Here is an 18,427-nt window from a genome sequence, read left to right on the forward strand (position 1 = left end):
AGTATAAGTATTAATTATTACTGTATGTAAACACACGAGTCAAGCCTACGATTTTACAAATCAAATGCAGAGATTATCGAGCTACTGGTACAGAGTCATGAAGAGCAATTTGTTTTATATATTGATTTAATTGTGGCCAACTTTATCAGTAATACACCAGGCAAATGAGTCAAATGACTTTATATTGCAACATTATAAGTTATGAAAAAACATACAGAATCATCAAGAAATGTGAAAGGCTTTATGCAAAGTATCTCTCCTTCAGAGTGGGTATTTCTGCTGGCAGCTCAAAGTGCTGACAGAGAAACTGACATTTGAGGAAGGTCTCAGAGTTGTGTCAAGTTGGCCAAGGACCACACCGCAGGGAGGCCTGTGGAAAGTGGCCTGCAGAAGTAAGTTGCTGATCAGTGCTAAACCAGCAGGTGTTCGTTATATGTCCCAAGATGTTTTGCACAAGACACGGTGGCCTAACGTGTCTTACACAATCTGGGAGGGCACAAGATGTTTTGCACAAAGACCATGGAATTTTGCAGAGACAGAGTTGCAAGAATTCCAGCATCCAGATTGTGGTTGGACAGTTCAAATCTTCCCCAGAAGCAGGGGTCACTTTCTGATTGGCCCACAGCAGCCTTGCCAAGAAGAAACCAAGCCCTGAGGATCTGTATAAAACAGGCAATTTGGGTCAAAGCATCCATGTGACGCTCATATATCTGGATGAGAGAGACGGCGAGTGGGACTATCATCACCTGGCTACAGAGAGCACCCCTAGTCTGGTAACTACTAAAGTCACTTCCTTTATGCTCACCCTATTAACACTTCCTTCAATGTTCTGTCTAGGGCTGTGAGATCCAGAAAGAGAAGAAGAACACGGCTGTCATAACCCCTTGAGTAAGTGAACTATCTAAATTAACTTTCTAGCAAGCTCGAGAGACCACTCAGGGTCACTGTGACGCAGAACTGGAGAAGACGCCTTCATGCCAGTTTTAATGGATAAGTGGCACAATTACATGCATTTTGTTTGCCCCAATGAAAACTTGGTTATTGTAAAGTTACTTGAGTTAAAACCATCTACAGGTTAATTCCAGTTATCCAAATTCCCTGTATCCAGAAATCCTAGTTATCTGAATGCACAGTATGTCCCCTCTGTAGTGGTGTGTTAGCTAATCACCCACTGATTAACTAACCATAGGGCTCTGGGAACTGTGATTTGGGAGGATTTCTGAAGCTAGGGATGATGGCAGTGAGAAAATGGGGAGAAATAGGGGAGGAGAGAAGAGGTGATGTGAGGGAGAGAGAGAGAACTGGGAAAAGAAAACAGATGAAAAGATTTAGGCGGCGATTGAAAGGAGAAGAGTTCAGGGAGAGAACCACAGTCTCAGACAGAAGAGAAATTAAGGGAAAGAGAACAGGGCAGGAGGGAGTGGAGAGAAAGGAGGCAGAGAGGAGGATAGAGGAGAGAAAAGTGGAAGGAAAAAAGATGCAGGAAGAAGTTAATTAGCCACCTGAGATCACAGCCAACTTGGTGCTTCTTGAGGGCATCACGGCACTGATGCCCTGGGCTCCACAAGCACTAATACAAATAGTGAGGGGTAGGGCTGGCTCACTCCCTCGGATTTGTCAGTGCTGGGAAATGCTCAAGCAACTCCAAGGTGGCTGTGGTCTCAGGTGGCTAATTAACCACCTGAGCCCCTCTGCCCTCCTTTCCTTTCTCATTTGTCCTTTCTTTCCCCTTTCCCTCCTCCACCCTCCTCCCTGCCTCCCTTTGGGCTCTGTCCATTCAGCACCTTGGGGACCACCATCACCTTAGCATGCAGGAGCGAAGATTAGCTCAGCCCCATCCCCTCCTCCTACTCTCTCTGGCTTCTAGCACTAAATTCTCTAGCACTTCTTCTGTTTGTCGAAATGCCCAGTTATCTGAAAGTCTGGATGTTGCCCAGGCCGGTCAGATAAATGGGAGTGTGATGTAATAGAATGTGTGATGTATACGTGTATTTCACTAACAAACTGAATCTTTGTTGTCTAGAAATTAGGGTAACTCAGCATGTGATTCTGAGTGTTGAAGTCAGGAAATATGTGTCAAAGGAAATGTTTCCTCCATATCAGATAGCTGAGAGACACCCTGAGTTTAGCGGGGAAATAGCCCATGAAAGCTTCTGCTCAAATAAATTTGTTAATCTCTAAGGTGCCACAAGTACTCCTTGTTCTTTTTGCTGATACAGACTAACATGGCTACCCCTCTGAAACCTACAGAGTTTGTCACTGAGGGAAATTCACAGCTTCTTTCTCAAAAGGAGGAAGAAGCTTTGAATTGGCTGGTAAGCTAAAGATTGTTCCCACTAGCTGAATATTGAGTTAGCCTTGAACATTTAGTAATTCCACTGGGGAACACTTTTGATTAGAAATGGATAAGAATCTGCACTAAAGGATTCATAGTTCCTGTTAGTACCAAAGTCAGTTGCCCAACATAGTAAAGAACTAGGGTAAAGTTTGCCTATGTAACACAACTCTGATAAGGCCTTGAATGAATTTATGTGACTTGTTACCTTTTAGTATTCATTATTATACATTTCATAAACATGCAACAGAGAGTCCTGTGGCACCTTTAAGACTAACAGATGTTAGATTCACCCACGAAAGCTTATGCTCCAATACATCTGTTAGTCTTAAAGGTGCCACAGGATCTCTGTTGCTTTTTACAGATCCAGACTAACACGGCTACCCCTCTGATACTTCATAAACATGAATATCCAACCGCCTTTCTATTACTTTCTGTAATTTCTTAATTGCTTTCAATTCTATCTTGACTAATAAAATATATAATTGTGCAATAATTCTCCAATAATTCTTATTTTGGCTAAGGAAAAAGAGATTAGCATGAGAAACCCAATTTAAGACACTTAATTAACATTAAAATTAGTTACACAAAATCTGTTTTTTAAAATATATTTTGCATCACACAATCATATTTCTCTGAAATATTCCTAGGAACTGTTCAGCTGTATAGATAAAATCATTATTATTATTATGAGAATACAGAACACATATTATAAATGCCATTTGGATGAAAATAATATTTCTACACAGTGGCAGATTAATGCACAGGTCTATGGGGCCCATGCCCAAGGGCCCTGACCAATTTGGGGGCCCCTGTAGGAGCACCAGAACCAGTATAGAAGTGTAGGGTCCACTGGAACTGTGGCCCCATCCCCTGCTTCTCCTCTTTCCTGAGGATCCCACCCCCTGGCCAGGCCAGAAGCTGGAGCCAGGCCACAGTAAGAGGCACCCAGGGATCCTAGGCCACTCTGGGGAGCCCCAGACCCTCCACCTGCCCTGGGGAGGGGACCAGGATGCCCAAGAGCAGCCCCTGGCCCATGTCCCAGTCCCCCAGAATGTGCCACCCAGGGCAGGTGGAGGGTCTGGGGCTCCCCACAGTGACCCCAGCTCCTTGGGCGGCTCTGACCACGGCCCAGCTCTGGCTTCCAGCCTGGCCGGGGGGCGGGATCTTGGGGGGAAGTGGAGGAGCAGGAGGCGGGGCCGTGTGGTGAGGGGAGTGTCTGTGGGGGTCCCAAAATGTTCTTTGTGCCCAGGGCCCCAATAAATTTTAATCTTCTTCTGTTTCTACAGCTCAGCATATCCCCAATGTCCTATACATATAGGGACTTTTTGCCTCCTCCCTGTCTTTCTGTCTCTTCTCTCCAGTTACGCTGAGTTGCCGGCTGACCTTCAGCAATGAAGATCCTTTATCTGCTCTTTGCAGTTTTCCTTCTAGTGCTCCAGGGTGCACCAGGTAAGAGGTAAATGAAAATGATGGATGATACAGAGGGATATATGGGCATCTATACTAAGATTGTCTAATACTGTCTATTAGAAATGTGTTTCTGACTTTTCGCTTAGGCACTCTAGCGCCTCTGAAGTTTGCAGAGAATATGTGAAATTTGGCAGTGGAATTGTCTGGATGTCAGGAATGTGTATTTGCTGCCCCCAAGAAAATACATAAAAATTTGACTGAATTATGACCAGTGAAAAAAAGATTGCCATAATGTTTTCCTCAGATCTTTCTGAGACTTGCTGCTTAAACAACCCAATATTCTCTCTGCACTGCACGTACTCTTCCTCTAACAGGCAATCACAGAACTGAATATCAGAATAGTGAAGAAATTGGTAAAGAAATTGAGGTGTGGCCAACTTTTGTTCAATACACCTGTTGGTGAAAGACAAAGTGCATAGAGTTGGGAGTTAAAATGTAACATCTGGAGCTGGCTAGTGTTCATAATTCTGTGCCTTTCACAACCTCTATTATAAAGTCAGGCCTCATGTCCAACGAAGAGTTTACACAGCTGGGAACAGAACGCAGACCCTTAAAGCGGCAGCCCTACGTCTTAGTGTCTTAGCCCCACTCTCTCTAAGAATCTCACTATTATGTACTTGGCTGCTTTCTAAGAAATTATATTATTTGAAGGTGGGACAGTGTTTGCAGACATGACAATGTGTCTGTTTAGATTGCACAATAACCTTCAGTTAAAAATGTTCTAACCTAACTAGTCTACAAGCTTTGGGTGTGCACATTGGGGTTGCATTTTCAAAATAACAGGCCCTTCATGTGTAACCAAAATCTGGCAACTAGTCATGAAGACATTATTTCCAAGTGAGATTTCAGAGAAAAAAAAATCTGTACAGAGTCTCACAGACCGGCATGATTTGAAACGGGAAGGGTCTTTTTCAAGCTTTTCTATTTCAAAAATGTGTAGCCATCCAACTGAGTTCTACCCTACTTCACCAAATTGCATTTGTGAGACTGCCTGGCACATCACTGCTAGAGACAGAGGGAATCAAACCCAAAGCAGCAGCCGCTCAGGGAACATGGAGGTCTGAGCAGCTAAATGCTTTCCATCACTTAAAGGCAGAGGGCAGCACAGGACACCATGTACTGAGAGCTACAGTTCTCAACTCTGCAGCCCAAGAGCCAGCGCCCCTGTTTAATTAACTTGCTGCATTCTCTTCTTAGTGGCAGCCACGGAATGGTCACAGCACTACACCCATTTCAATAGCACTAAGGCTGTGATAAATGTTTGGACTTGAACTTTTGGGCTGATACGGTCAGGTATAAGTGAATAAGAAATGCCTGTCCTCTTGGGATCACAGCGCCTATTTGGCTCTGAAGAATGATTGACTTTTTTTTCTGTGTGCAGCATTCTCCCAGGTTAATAATCCCTACCTGCAATGTAGACTCCGTGGGGGTAATTGTTACTTTAGGAGCTGTCTCTTCAATTCTAAAATCATTGGCTTGTGTGCTAGACATCATTTCTGCTGTCAAAGGTAAGTTCAGCATTGCACAAGGTAGACATTGCAGTGTGAACAGAAATGCCTGTTCCCCTCCTTCCTACATCTGAGCTGTTGTTTAATGCTCTCGGAGGCTCAGCACATGTGGCCCAAGGGCAGGGCCAAAGGGAGGCTTTAAGCCATTTTTGAGTTGCTCATATTCTTGGCCCCCTGAGGGCTGGAGTGGTCCCAGCATGTATTAGAACCACCCTAGTGGCTTCTCCTACATAGAACAGCCCAACTGAGGCTGCACATGGGCTATTCCACAGCCAGGAGCAACCCAGATCTTCTGCCGTGCTCAGTGCTACTGGGATTGCCCCCAGAGACCTGACAGCCTCCAGCAATGTCTCCAGCACCACCCCAACTCCAGTGCTTATAACAGGAACAGAATAGATCTATTATGGCAGCCTAGTGCTGCTCATGCTTTGGGAGAATTCCCCCTCCCCCTCCAAGCCCCTTTTACAGACTCAATATTCTGCCATAGCTTCATATACGGGCAGGCGTTGGGGCCCAAACATACCATTGTCTACATTGCTTTTGTATTTTAGAATATAGAAATCAAGCAGGAAAAACAAAAGTCTGGAGGAGAGAGTATGGGGGCTGTGTCTACCCTGTAGCAGTCTGCAGGAGAAGTGAAGGCAACTGTTAGAAATAGAACATTATCTATAACAAATGGGATACAGAGGAAATAGCAATCAATCTAAATTGGAAGTAATGAAGTGCAGCAATATGAAAAGGGAAGAATCCTCAGCTGAGAGGTGTAAGGACAAGAAAGCATTGTTTTAAAATTTCAGGAAGAAAAGAAATGCTTACAATGCTATAGACCCATTTCTAGATGTTGAAAAAAATGTTCATAATGAGGCAGAAAAGGCAGAAGTGTTCAATAAATATTTCTGTTCTGTATTTGGAAATCAGCAGGTTGATGTACTGATATTGCATGAAGATGGTGACTTCTATCTAGTCCATTAGTAACTAAGGCGGATGTTAGCATCTACTAGGGATAAACATTTTTAAATCAGTAGACCTAGATAACTTCTGTCACAGAATCCTCAAAGAGTTAGGTGAGGAGATCTTTGTTCCACTGATCATTTCTGACACATTTTGGAATGTTGGGGAAATTCCAGAAGATGGGAAGAGTGATAATGTTATGCCAATAGGCACAAAAGATAGGCAAGATGGCCCAGGAAACTAGAGGCCAGTGAGCTTGACATCAATCCCTGGCAAAATAATAGAAAAAATGACTCAATCAATAAAGAATTAAAGATTAGGAATATGCCAATGAACAGGGATTTTAGCCTATTAGGTCTTGCTAAAGAAACCTAATTTTTTTTTTGGTGACTTTCAAGTTAGTTGATCAATATAACTGCCAGGATGTAACATAATTATATTATTGCAAAGAGTTTGACTTAGCACTGCTCAAGAATCTGACTGAAAACCTAGCACCTTACAATCTCAGTAAAGCACACATATAGAATAGAATAGAATAGAATAGAATATACTTGTCAATGAGGAATCATCATCTAATGTAGGTGTCTCCAGGGATTTAATTAAAGTGTTTAAGTATATTTACAGGGAGAAAATACCAGATTCTCAAGGACTTTTTAATCTAGCAGAGAAGGCAGAACAAGAACCACTGGCTGAAAGTGAAGCCAGACAAATCAAGTTAGAAATAACAGAAAAATGTTTACAGTGAGAGTGATTAACCATTGGGACAAGGTACCAAGGAAATGACGTATTCTCCATCTCTTGGTGTCTTCAAATCAAGGATGGATGCCTTTGTGGAAGATAATCAAATACAAGTTGCTGGGCTCAATATAGGGGTAACTGGGGAAATTCTATGGCCTATGTCTTACAGGAGGTCAGACTAGATGATTTATTGGTCCCTTTTGGCCTTAAAAGCTATGAAATTCTGGGAACAAATGGCTGTTGTCTGCTGAGAGTTGTTATTGATACAGCTTTCAAACTCTAAAGCTACAGCTTAATAAAAAAAGAAAAGCCTAAGAGTTTGGAGTTTACTAATACCTGAGGGTGGGTGTAAGTTTGTGTGTGTATAAGGAGGGTACAAAAGTAAATAAGGTAAAGTATTTTCAAACTAGTTAAATCACAACTGTCAGAATATTGTAACTGGACACATGTCCTAGTCCTCCCTCAAGGGTCATCCAGACGGACCTAGTGTGAATAATATTTGAGTGGAAACTAACAAATTCATTAAAATCGTAGTCAGACCAGCACAGTGCAGCATGTCACTGGGCTTCCTTACAGTATGTGTGGGTCCAGACGCTGCTAATATTAGTGCATAGGAGGAGCTACGTTAAAATATAGTAGCTTGTGTATGAGAGCTCACAGACCGGGGATGCTGTAACACATCAGTGTGCTAGGCACGATCTTGCTCAGCAGATTGGGGAATGAAGCAGGCAGCTCCAGAAGGAAGCTCTTGGGTCTCTACAGATCGAAGGACCAGGCTGTGTAGCTGGGGCTGTAAGAGACTCCCATTCGCTGTAGATCAGGCACAAAAGGGACACGTAACACACGCTGACCAGTGGGTGACACAGGCATATTATCAGAGTGCTCACTCTTCTGTATAATTAAAACAGCACCAGTCTACAAAGGATTTAAAACCATTTAAGGGCTCATGATTCCTTCCATCCATAAAGCAGTTCAGTACAGAGTCTTAGCCCTTAACCAAGGGAGGCAGTTGTAAAAATCTTGGTGATGTCAATGTGAACGCTCTACATATATTTTTTTTTGAATGGTTTAAACATCAAGGTTCCAATTAAAATTAGACTGGCCACATTGTAAATCTCTAAGCATTTTTATTTCTGCTCTGCTCGTTTCAGACATTATCTGTCATAAATTATACAGGACGCCCTGTCTGGTCCTATTAATGTACAGCTCCCTGAGAGGCAGTTGGGAGGGTGAGAGATTTCCCCACCTACTAAAACACCAAATATACAGGTCGGGGGCAGGCAATGGGACGCTGGGAACCCCTTTGGCCTGCAGAGTGAGAACCAGGGAACTGGGCTGGAGTACCCAGGCTTGCATCTGCTCGGCAACCCTCCTGGCTGATTCACTGAGCATGCCCGGATATCCATGCTATTACCAGGCCAGGCTGCTGGTATGGCATTGCCCTCAGAACAGAGTTAACCATTGATAGAAGTGAAATTTCCCTTTTTCTTTAAGAGTAAGTTATTTATCACCTAAATAATTATCTATCAGCTGTGCCTAAGGTGTGTTTGATAGAATAACTGTGCCTGGATGAGCATCGTGCTTTTCTCCACTGTAGTTTTTATAGGAAGCCAGTTCAGTTGTTTAGATACATATGAGTATCCCCCTTAAAACTCTGTAATAGACTGTTGCAGTAGGAAAAAATGACTTCCCTGTGCTGGAGTTAACCAGGGATCCCTTCACTCACCATAGAGTGACAAGGCAATTCCTTCGCTGCCTTTTGATTGGAAATCAAACATCATAGTATTTCTATTCTAAAGGAAAACATCCAAAAATCTGATTCTCTTTCCTTCATACAGGCACCTTTCTGACTGATTGTCTAGGCAGGATCTCTGGGAATCTGGGAGACAGCCACTTGCTTCTAAAATCATCAGATCCTGCTTCAATGGAACACTGACATGCTGTTTATTTGGGCTGTAAAAAATCTTCTGAGTTGGAGAAATTCCTGAAGGGATCCATTGTATCACCCATATAAGATTTGTTACTCTCCTTTTAATAAAAGCAAGTTGGTTTCAGATAATATTGCTGAAGTGTGTATGGGTGGGAGGCAAGGGGGCTGTTTCTATCATTCATCTCCTTTAGAATTCCAACTTGTTTATTTTTTTAAATTTAAAATAAAATAAAATTCCCTAAAAATCTCCCTATTGCATGTTATTTCCTCACCTGGGTGTTTATAGACTATGGTCCACACATCTCTATCGGTTTCTGTGAGCTCCTCTGGGTAGATCTTTAATTTTTACAACTTGTAGAAATCCTTTCAGTTTGTGGTGTCAGGGGAGCTGGGTTCAGTCATAGACTGACCGTACAGTGTGTAACACCCACTGTGGAGCGGCATGGCATCTAGACCCCCTCCCTATGTTCCAAAACTCATCATCCAAATTGAGTACCACAGAGGAAATCAGGCCAATCTGGATTCCGGTGTAAGTCCTGATTCTCCTTCCTGGTACACAGACTGCTGTAAATCAACGGTAACTCCACGGAAGCCACCATCATAGTTACAATGGCATAAAAGTGGCACAACTTAGATCAGAATCAAGCACATTTTTGTGCACAAAAGGATATGAAATTTGCTAAAGGAAAAGTTTTTGATTATTTCAATGGAACATGATCCCCCAAATTCATTTCTCATCCTATCCCGATGGTTCCCTGAAACAACAATTTACCATTGTACCACACATCAGAAATTTCAGGCAGATTTTTTTTAATCCACTTGATCTGAAGAAATCTACATTTGAATTTTTTTATCCTAGCCTTAATTAGGCAGAGGTTGTCATCTTTCCATCATTGTATTCATTGTAGTGTCACTAAAGTCCAGCAGGTTGCACTGTGAGACCGCAGGATGATGCTCAATTAGAAAGAGCATCTTTCTGATACTACTGTCGTGGAGCGGTGAGAGCCAGGAGTGTCAGTGAAAGACACTTTGGAAAGGTAGATAGATCATGGGTGATGAGCCCTTGACTTCTCCCTTCCCCAACTGTGAAGAGCTTATCAACTCTCACATCCTCTAAGGGTATCTCTACACTGGGGCTTGAGGTGTCATCTTCAGTTTGGGTAGACATACCCACACCAGTTCTGCTTCAGGTCACGCACTAAAAATAGAAATGTAGCTGGTGCAGCGCTAGTGGTGGAACTGGCTAGCCACCCCGAGTCGGATCCCATCTGAAATTCTGGACACTTACTTGAGGTGGCTAGCCAAAATTACATCTCCACCTCCAGTGTAGCCGTAGACTTAGGGACACTTGAAATTATGGAGAAGTGGGGATGGGGTTAAGAAGATTTGGGCAAATGGGAGTGGTTGAGGCTATTCTTAGAGTGTAAGGAGAGTTTGATCAGTGTGGTGGTGGGGATCAGACGCCAGAGGGTGCTCTGAGGTTGTGGGCATGTCAGGTTGAAAATGATTTCTTCTGTAGTTTACCTCTCAGGTGTCTCTTGCTGGCTTGAGAACTTTAGAGCAACATCCATGAATTCTACTCTGTGCCAATCTAAGAAGCTTTCTTGTTCTCTGGGCACATCCCACGGGTCTGCCAAAAATGCAGACTGTTGTAGTCAATGAACTTTTTGATCAAACCGTTTATTGTGGTCATGCTTCGAGGGCTCAGATTAGATCAGAGCCTGATTCTACTAGGCACTGCACATGTTCCTAGGAAAATACTATGCCTACTCCAATCAGATTACAATCAGAATAGACAAGACAAATGAAATATTATTAATCTTATTTGATACTTGAGGAGCAGGGGGCCAGAGAGACAAAGGTGCCAGATTTGTAAAGTTATTCATGCACCTCAAGTGCCCAGACTTTTAAAAGTTCACTGGGAGTCTGGCTGCATGTTTAAGTGCCTAAATACCTTTACGACTCTGTCCCCTGGGACTTTTCCAAGGTTACACACAGAATCTGTGGGAGAGCTAAGAACTAAGCCCTGACTATGTCAGCCCCCTCTAGTGACTGAGCTATAACCCATCCTTCCTGCCTAAGGTTTATAACAATGGAAAACAGAGTGATGCTGGGAATTACTGTATGAGAATTAAATTTTATTCTGGTACATAATATTCTAAAATAAAATAGTCTGGATGCAGGGGATCATGGAACCATGGACAGGACACCATGTAGGTTTGGAGACAACACTCCTTGCCAGACATGCCTGACTGCTCTCTGTGTTAGAGCAGAGGGGAGGGATAGCTCAGTGGTTTGAGCATTGGCCTGCTAAACCCAGGGTTGTGAGTTCAATCCTTGAGGGGGCCACTTGGGGATCTAGGGCAAAATCAGTACTTTGTCCTGCTAGTAAAGGCAGGGGGCTGGACTCAATAACCTTTCAAGATCCCTTCCAGTTCTAGGAGATGTGATATCTCCATTAATTATACAATGAGCAGCTCATCATTGAGATAAACCATTGGGATTTCAACAAGACACTTAAGACAACATTGTGTGAAACCTTACTCTGAAAGGGTCAAACCCTGCTCCCCTCACACACTCAAGCTTTTCCCTTTGGCACAGTGGCAGACACCTGGGACAGGCCCACATCTCAAGCTTGCGCAAGATGGGATTGGATAAGGTTTTGGGGAGATCAGGTGACCCACAGAAATAGCTGAAACATTTCCTTTGTGTAAACTTGTTTTGCTCTCTTCATTAAAAGTAGGGTGACCAGATGTCCCGGTTTTATAGGGACAGTCCCGATTTTTGGGTCTTTTTCTTGTATAGGCTCCTATTATCCCCCAACTCCTGTGCCAATTTTTCACACTTGCTGTCTGGTCACCCTAACTAAAAGTTAGTCTCTACTCCCACATGACAGTTTCACACCAGTGTAATGATGATGTCTTCAGTGGAATCATTCCAGGTTTACACCAGTCAGGATAACAGGGAGCAAATTCAGGCCTCAGATCTTAAAGAAACTTGCCCTGAATCCTTCTGTTCTCCTCAATGTGGCCATGTTTTGGGAAAATGTCTCAGATCTTGCTGGGGTCCCATATACACAGTGAAATATTTAGAGGATTTTTGCTGTATGTTAGGTTCTGCAAGGGAAGCTGATGGATCTATCTATGTCTGGAGGTGTTGTCACAAGACAAGGAGTCCTGGGTGTAGGACGGTTACAGAGCAGTGGGGAGAGTCTAGGTACCATGGCAGCACTGAGTGGAAGGCTAAACACCGAATGGTCAGGCTGTGACTGAACCCAGCTCTGATAACCACACAAACCAAAGGGGTATGTAACAGGTGTAAGGGATAGATAAAGATCTGCCCACATGAGCTTGTTGAAACATACTGAGACATACTGAGCATTTAAAGTGTGCTGTGGTAAGTTTATATCATTCTAGTTTTTTCATCAAAATGTTGTGTGGTACCAAGTCAAACACCTTTCAGAAGTCTAAGTATCTTGCATCAGCACTGTACATTTTGTCAGACAAACTTTTAATCTGATCAGAAAAAGCTATCAAATTAGTTTGGCAGAATCTATTTTCCATAAACTCAGGTTGATTTGCATTAATTATATTATCTTCTTTTAATTGACTTCCTTATCATCCACTCCAGTATCTTGCCCAAGACTGATGTCAGGTTGACAGGTGATCCCATTTCCTTTGTTTTCTTCTTCAATTGACACAACCTTAGCTTACTTCCCCAGTGCTCCGAGACTTATTGAAATCAACATTAAAAAATCCATTAAAATGTCATTGACATTTGAAATTATATATGAAAAATATGATAAAAAGGACACTGTAGAACAGGGGTAGGCAACCTGTGGCAGCGTGCCAAAGGCAGCACGCAAGCTGATTTTCAGTGGCACTCACACTGCCCGGGTCCTGGCCACCGGTCTCGGGGGCTCTGCATTTTAATTTAATTTTAAATGAAGCTTCGTAAACATTTTAAAAACCTTATTTACTTTACATACAACAATAGTTTAGTTATATATTCTAGACTTAGAGAAAGAGACCTTCTAAAAACGTTAAAATGTATTACCGGCATGCGAAACCTTAAATTCGAGCGAATAAATGAAGACTCGGCACACCAGTTCTGAAAGGTTACCGACCCCTGCTGTAGAAGAACAAGATCCCCATCCCTTTGGCCAGGGCTGAAGCTAAAATGACAAATACTTATTTAGATGATGAATAACGAATTCTGAGCAATCATAGAAAATCCCAGCTTGTCCAAGCAGAGTGAATGCCATTAGCCACCAATTCTTAGCCTCCGTATCCTAGCTTATTATTGCATGACCCTGCAATGACACTGCTCGGTGCAGTGAGCCACTGATCAGAAGCAGGCAAATAACAGAAGCTGCTTGGAAATTTTGCTCATATGCTGTGTCGTGCATTGGTTGTTTTGGCTGACGTATTGCATTGCAAACTCAGGCCTGTGTATTGGCTACTAAGCCATGAAATGTATTTTCTACAGAAAGACATCCTCTTTCTCATAGGGCAGGATGCAGGGAGGGGGGCAGGTTGTGAACCTCAGACAGCGGGTTGCAGGGAGGGGGGCGGGTTGTGAACCTCAGACAGCGGGTTGCTGATTTTAGATGAGTTATTTGTCTGCTTTGTGCAACATTTTAATTTGGTAATGGGGAGGTGTGTGGCCAGATCTTTTAGCTTGATATTGCACACTATCTGTTGGGTTCAATTTGATCCCTCTTCCCATCAATGCTTCCCAGTCACTCACTCACTGCACACCCTCTGCCACTGGCTCTGTTTCCTACATCTGTATCTGTGGCAGAGAACTCTGCCCTAGAGCTGGCCAAAATTCAAGATTTGGGGTTTGCAAGACATTTTGTGTCTTTGGAATAAACCAAATTTCTCAGTGAAATTTTGTAGAGTGAATAGCCTAGCCATGTCTGAGAGCCCCAACTCTCCCAGGCCTTTTAAGGCTACTTTGGTGCTTCTTGTAGAGCAAGGAGCCTAGCTAGCCCTGACAGCCCCACCTCTAGTCAGGTCTACAAGGACTGTCTTGGGGCCAGTAGCAGTTTGGAGCCTAGCAGCTCCAAAAGTCCTAGTTTTAGCCAGGGTTCTGAGCACTGCTGCTATAGCACAGAGCAGTGAACTTAACATTCAAGAAAAACCCAGCTCCAGCCAGGGCTTTAGCAGGCCCACTTCCACAGAGCTGTAAATCCTGGAGAACACGAGGTTTAACAAAAACTCTTAGTTGAGTGTATTTAGTTTTGTCTTTAAACACGGAAGGGGAAAGAGCAAATGGTTTCCAGAACCCTTAAACAGAGTTCTCCTCACCAGCCAGAGACATCTCTTTTTTCCCCCTTCTCTCTTTCACTTATAGTTGGCTCACTTTCCCACACTTAGAGAGTGAGCTTACAGTTATGGTGACCTTTTAATTAGGGCATATTAAATACAATTCTGCTGCCGTTTAGCCACACAATAGGAATAACAACATTTCATACATTCCAAGACAAGAAGGGATCATTGTGATTTCATGACTCCATACCCAAGATGTAAGTGACTTTTAATCCAAATCAGCCAAAATTGATCACCTTGGTAAAGTAGGTGTGTCTATGCAAATAAGGTCTTCTCAGGAGGTCTGTTCCTCCAGCTCATCAATAGAGACAGAAGAGAGCTCATTCAGACCAAATACTTTGTTTTGTGATATGGTTCAGTGGGCTTTTACCCCTTCTGTTATCTTCAGGTAAACAACCAGGCTTATGCTGTGAGACCAGATACATTTGATACATGTACAGAGAAAGAAAACTTGTAAGGTTAGGACACAACAGGTACCAAGGAAGTGTTTAAAATTATTTCTTTATTGTTGTTATTATTAACAACTATTTCCTCCAATGATTTAAAGTAGTTGGAAGAAAATCTTTCTTTGTTAAAGATTCCACAGACTCTTTCAGTTGAGGACTGAAGACTCTGGCAGGCATTTCTTTGGGGTCTCCAAAGAGACCTCCAGCAAAAGAGGGAAGACCAGACTTGACTTTCCTGATATTTCTAAGGTAAATAACAAGCAGAGAAAAAACACTTTAAAAAACAAAAAAAGTCTTCAGGTGTCTTTATGCCTTATAATGAGGCAAAAAGGAGCACACGCAGAGTTATTTTTTTCTCTGTTGCAATTAACCGGCAATCACCTGGGTTAAATGTCTTCAGGGCATTAGAGCATTAGGAGCGTAGTTGAATCTTCCTCAAACGTCGATCAAATTTCACTCCAACTTTCAATTGGTTCTGAAAAGAGGCCAAGGCGTGGTTTGTTTGGCAGCCGAAGGGGAAGAGGAGGTGTTTCTTATTGTTTGTGTAAGAGAGTAATTTTTTTTTATCTGGGGCAGTGCGCCCATCCTGTACTGTGACACCCACATTCGCCCGCTCCTCCCAAACCCAGGTGTGGTCACCAGTGAGACAGCCAGGTGCCAATTAAGGGCAGATGCTTGAGTTCCAGTTAGCAGCTGGAAGGAACACGGCTGGAGCATCAACATCTGTGGGGAAAGAAGAGTACTGAGGTGGCCAGCCAGGCTGACATGCCAGCTCCTTGTGTCCCAATAGGCAGGGAAGCAACCAATACCCTCATCCTGTCTTTGCAGAAAGCAGCAGAACAGGTCACTGTCTCCTCTGCCTCCCTCCACCCAGAGCAGACAATTAAAATAGGATGCAATGAGTTGATGGAAGGGACAGGTCAGAAACGGCACTCTTATTAGGGAGTAAGAGTGTCCACATGGGGGGTAGCTCCAGTGTAACTACAGCGATATAATCCTGGTATTGTTATGCAGTCAAATTCCCCACATAGCAAGCTGTTACCCGTGCCTGTTCTGCTCCCGTAGCTTGGAAGGAAGCCCATCTAATTGAACATGCAATGAAGCGTAAGGTTAGATGAGTCTAAACATGTCTGTTGGCTGTTGTTTTAAAGTAATTGTCTCAAATGCTTTCTTCCATTTGCTAAATAAATGGAGTAGGAAGGGACAGTACCTCAGGGAAGAGGGACCCAGGCTAAGCTTAAGGCTGGGTGGAAGATGTGTCAGAGCTCTGAAGAAGGGGAAACAAGAGGTAGGGCACTGCAGAGCACCCCTGGCCACAACGGGGTGCTCAGGTGGTGACCGCCATGTAACTCTAGGTAACCGCCTCCCTCTGCGCCCCCTGGCACCCATTTGCCGTCTCAGAATGGGAGCTGGCAGCATGATGTAGCCGCAGCCTATACACTACCCCCGCTCATGGCAGAGTCAAATAATGAAAACATTTATTTCCTAAAAATCAACAGTTCACTGAGACAGTGGCTACAGGAAAAGAAGTTTGGTTAGTATTCATCGTTTACATGAGGTATAAATGCATAGTGTATGCCCAGCACAGGTACAAAAAGTTCTGCTCCTGCTGAGGTATAAATGCCCTGTAACACACGTTCTGCCATACAGTCAATGCAGGACCCTTTTGGTTTTTCTCTGCATTGTCTCTATGTCTGCAGGGGAGAGAAAGCAGAACTTAAGACTGAGAAATTGCTCGATTTTGGTTCTCACATTGTAGGGGCTGGCTGGGAGTCTTTTCCCTGAGTATAGCTTGCAAGTCCCTTCCACTCGTGCAGCACTTCTGGGGAGACCATCGTGGCAAATAACCTCACAGCATATCTCACTAGTCTGCCCTTTGCCTTTTTGAATAAGGCCATTCTCTGCCTCCTAGTCACCTGCCTCAGTGTAACATCATGGAGAGTCAGGACAGCCTAAAGGGGATGGAGAGGAGATTATTATCCAGCCAGCACACCGACGCCCACCATAACACCTTCGGCAGCATAGAACTGCCTAAAATACACAAACAACACTGGAAAGCTGGACGAGACCAGGAACGTAATTCCCTTCCCCCAGCCCTCTGAAGCTCAGCAGGAAAGCAATAGAGCATATACTGCACACACATAAATCCCAGTGCACCCAGTACCTTTCCCACACTCACATCACTTACCATCTCCGAGGTTCCCCCCAAGACTGGGAAGATTCTCAGGGAGGTAGAGGCACAAATACACATTGAGGAAATGCTACCATGGCCTGTCTAGATAATGAAAAATAACCCTGGTTTGTTTGGTTTTTTATAATCATACTCCACAGCTACGACCCCTGCAGTGGTCAGACTGTCAAAGACAGGGCCTCTATCAACAGCAGAGCACCTGACCACCCTGAGGGGGCAAATAAGGAAGCCTCGGGATGAGATGTTTGCAGAAGTCATTACGGAAACCTCTGAAAAATCCAAAATGGGTGAGAGGTGAAGGCAGAGTTGGAGGACCCAGAGGAAGAAAGGAACGGAGCTCTCAAAGAAGATTGTGGCAGTGGCTGAGGACAGTGTAGGAGTTGCCAGGGAAAGCATTGCCATAAGCAAAGAGAGCCTGGAGAAGGACAGGGAGATGCAGAGGCAGCTCACTGAGGCTACATTAAGCCAAAATACGCTGCTTCATCCCATGCTGCAGGTCAGGTTCGTCCACCCCTGGACAATACAAGCTAAGGAGATCAGTAACTATTCCCCACTGTACCTGCACAGACACTTCCAACTTCCATAGACTCTACCATACAGCTCACAATGAACCCAGACACTGCCCTCCACTGGATGGACAGCCCCTTATTTTCAGGCCTGAGGCTCAAAATAAGAACAATTACCATCCCAAACAATATTTCCCCAGATGTTTCTGTTTTCTATGGAGCGTCTTGCTGACTGTTCGAACTGCCGAGCAAACGTCTGCAACTCGGCCTCCCATGCATCATTAATTGTTTCTCCCTAGGTCTCAACAATATTGTGCAGGATACAATATTTAATTAGTTGTGGTTATTTTTTCTATCATTGACAGCTGGGTTTATTTTTTTGTGATCGTCGTTTTCGCTTTGCAGCATGCTAACAGGAAGGATGTTAAAACAAAAACAGAGGACCAGTTTTCCTTACTAGAAAGTTAGAGGGGAGAACAGAGGATATCCCATGTTCAGAAGCCTGCTATTTACCTGTTAATCCAGGTAGGCAGCCAGTTCACCTGGTTAGATACACATGACTATCTTCACGAAAACTCCGTAGCAGGATGTTGCAGTCGGGAAAATGAATTCCCTGCTCTGGAGTTAACCAGGAAAATCTGTATTCACCTTTCAGTGACTGGGCAATTCCTGCTGTACCTTTCCTTTCATATCAAATGTTATGTCATCCCTCTTCTTAAGCACATCAATAAATCCTTTATTCTTTCCTTTGTGCAGGTGAAGGTGTGACTGATTGTTGAGGCAGGAGCTCTGGGAATCTGGAAGACATCCCTTGCTTCTAAAATCATTGGCTCCTGCTTCAGTGGAAGTCAGAAGCGCTGTTAATTTTTCCTGTAAAGTACCTCATCAGCTGGAGAAATTCCTGAAGGAAGTCCTTGTATCACCTGTAAAAGATTTTTTACTTTCCTTTTAATGAAAGCAAGTTGGTGTGAGATCATATTGCTGAAACATGCATGTGCCTTGAGGGCTTTGGAACA

At 43.6% G+C, this 18,427-nt stretch overlaps 1 long non-coding RNA gene across 2 annotated transcripts; it reads left to right on the forward strand.

Moving 5' to 3' along the window:
* The first annotated feature begins 606 nt into the window (after nucleotides 1-606).
* LOC117875399 lies at nucleotides 607-9,170 on the forward strand. 2 transcript variants are annotated; one of them, XR_004645264.1, is made up of 4 exons: nucleotides 607-773; nucleotides 3,700-3,787; nucleotides 5,190-5,316; nucleotides 8,844-9,170. It is a non-coding gene; the product is annotated as an uncharacterized LOC117875399 (long non-coding RNA). The 2 variants fall into 2 exon arrangements; XR_004645263.1 differs by having other exon boundaries at nucleotides 608-888.
* The last annotated feature ends 9,257 nt before the right edge of the window (nucleotides 9,171-18,427 follow it).

This window comes from Trachemys scripta, chromosome 3, assembly GCF_013100865.1.
Source record: "Trachemys scripta elegans isolate TJP31775 chromosome 3, CAS_Tse_1.0, whole genome shotgun sequence".
NCBI classification, from domain to species: Eukaryota; Metazoa; Chordata; order Testudines; family Emydidae; genus Trachemys; species Trachemys scripta.